At 48.6% G+C, this 2,872-nt stretch overlaps 1 pseudogene; it reads left to right on the top strand.

Moving 5' to 3' along the window:
- Positions 1–2,412, top strand: part of LOC119300072 — a 6,203-nt pseudogene extending 3,791 nt beyond the window's left edge.
- Positions 2,413–2,872: the final 460 nt, after the last annotated feature.

Raw genomic sequence — 2,872 nt, 5'->3', positions numbered from 1 at the left:
AACCTGGATAACTAACATTAATCCCACTAAATAAGTGTAGCCTGCACTTTTATTAAAAAATGTAACTAAATAAAAAGGTGTAAGTTGCACTTTGACTGAACTAATGTTGCACTTTTCTGAATTGAATGGCATATACGGAGAAGAGACCATCAGAATCACCTATGGAGTGTGGAGCCAGCTGTTCAGCTCGCTTGGTATGCAACTTCGATGGCCACGCACTGGCGTGGACCATTACCAGCCAGAACTACTAGACACCACCATGGAACAAACCGAAGGCATCTCACCTAGAAGATCTTTTGAACAAATCACGGCTACTGCAAATCCTTGTACAGTGGGTAAAGAAACATAATTACCACAAGAAAGAAACAGAGGAACTTTAAACCGAAAGTGCCTACATAAACTTTTCAAATTCTTTGTCTAGCAGGTCTATGGCTAGGCTAACCTCTTTTTTCGCCCCTTCTCCCTTTGCCTGGTCCAACAAAAATGTGAAAGATATGCAGATATAGTGTCCTAGGTAGGCTGGCCGATCGATGGATAACTGAATGACGAGCATGAGCGGATATGCTGGAGAGCGGGGCAGCTAGGTGCTGCAATGGCAGGGAAGGGAGGCTGTCTTCACCGTGCAGCAAGGGAGCCTGGACGCCTGGCACCGGCGGTAGCGCAGCTCCATCACGAACTCATTCACCGGAGCACCCACCGGCCCATGGACCTCGTCGTTCGGCTTGCAGCTCAGCCACCGCTTGAGTAGGACATGCAGTGAGGGCAGACCGGCTCGTCATGGCATAAGATCTCCATCGAGCCTCCACCAAGATCTTCTCGGCCATATCTTCCTCCTGCTGTTGTGCATCGCGGATCGAGTCCAGGCGTGGACGTGGATTTTTAGAACATCTGCACCCGGGCCCTGCTATCCTAGCTGTCCAATATTGCTTTAAGATTTGTGCAACACAACTAACTTTCTATCTGAAATTTTCTCTTTTTTGTTTCTCTCGCATAAAACATGTTTTGAAGTTCAAACATTTGCAGCGTGGCAAAGCTTTCTATCTAGAATCTAGGATAAATCTTTCAGATCTTTTGGTCAAAAATAAATATACAAAAAATGATTTTTTCAGATTTTTTGGTCAAAAATAAATATACAAAAAATGATTTTTAAAATCATTTTTTGTATATTTATTTTTGACCAAAAAATCTGAAAGATTTATCCTAGATTCTAGATAGAAAGCTTTGCCACGCTGCAAATGTTTGAACTTCAAAACATGTTTTATGCGAGAGAAACAAAAAAAAAGAAATGTGTTTGCACGAATCGCGAAGCGCAGAATGGATGGATAGATAGGAAGGGCCTGGGTGCAGGTGTTCTATTATATATTTTCGGTCCAGGCGTCCGCCATCTGCAACCACTGGCGTCGCCGTGTCGGGTAGCCTTGCAGAACCTGTCCCCGCTGCCATGGCTCCTCAAGCCCTCCACTGCCCATACCGACAACTATAGGATCTTCGGCAGCTCTGCTGATCCGTGCTCGGCCCTCTCTGACGAGGCCGCGGGGCCTGTTTCTGTTGCTCCGCTCCAGGAGGGTGGGTCGTGGTATCATCCCATGTTGGCGCGGTCATGCCATGCTCAACCTCCGCACCGGCGAGCGCATTGCCCTCCAGGATGGCATGTGCATCCTCATCAACTCCGACGACATCAGGTGCCTCATGATGATTTGTGCAGTCGCCATGTCCGCTGCCCCGTCTTCTGGTGCCTGCATGGTCGCTGCCATAACGTCCAACCAAACAAACATGGCCTTCTACCGCCCGGGCATGGAGTATTGGATGTCGCTACCGGCAGAGATGATGGCCCCGCCCAACGCCCAAGACCTGACTTACCACCACAGATGGTTCCGGGCCGTTGACTCAGATGATGACCTCTACTACTACAAGGCGAACTTTCGACATCTACGCATACCATTGTACATCTTGCCTACGAGATCCGTGCTCCCCGGACGAACATGGCACACTGGGGGATCGTACCCTGCTACCTCCAGCCCTCCGCCTCTGGTGCCGATCTGCTAATGGTGAGGAGATTCATCTCGCCATTGAGAGGCCGCACGTCATGGTTCCAGCTCTTCAGGCTACAGTAGCAACAGGAGGGCCGGCAGGCTTCCTAGTCCTGGCGCATCTACCAGATGGCCGGGCAGGTGCTCTTCGACGGCCGGGCCTGCTCCAAGGCCTTCGACATGGGACACGCTGGCAGCCCGGGCTACATCTACTTCCTCGACGACGTCTACCCTGGTGGTCCGCACAGTGTCCTCCAGCAGAACGAGTATCCCTGCGCCGACGCCGGCGGGTGGCGTTACTCAATCCCCAGTGAGATCGAGCGTTGCCTGCCATGGTCTCCCCCCCTCGGACACCTCGCCGTGCGTTTGGTACCACCACTAATTGAGCTATACCCAAGTACCCAACAGGTTCAGTTTGAGGCATCATACAGATATCAATCAGTTTAATTAGAGTCTTTGTTGTTTGTGTTTGCTCCTCGTTAGTGTTTCTTTTGTGTTGTACTCTTTGATTTGGTTGTTGTTGTAATATGTGAACCTGAAAGTTCCATATCCAGTTTGCTGTATGTGTGCAAAATTTGAAGTCTGTTTCCGAACTCATTTCATCTATATGGATACTTGTATCAGCCCTTAGGTGGAATAAATTATTCCAGGTAGCATGGATACTTGTATCAGCCCTTCAAACAAGGAAATAAGCAATCATGTTAGCTAGTGGCGCATATAGTTGAGGGACGGAGTACCTGACTCGAGATCGCATGAAAAAAGAAGAGAATAAAGGTGGCTGGAATTCTAACCTTTTGCTTCACTAAACAAAAATGTACATACTTTTTTTTAGCAAGCGTGTG

Source organism: Triticum dicoccoides, chromosome 5A (assembly GCF_002162155.2).
Source record: "Triticum dicoccoides isolate Atlit2015 ecotype Zavitan chromosome 5A, WEW_v2.0, whole genome shotgun sequence".
Classification (NCBI taxonomy): domain Eukaryota; kingdom Viridiplantae; phylum Streptophyta; class Magnoliopsida; order Poales; family Poaceae; genus Triticum; species Triticum dicoccoides.
The sequence above is the reverse complement of the archived record's forward strand: the minus strand, read 5'-3'. Positions and strand labels throughout refer to the sequence as shown.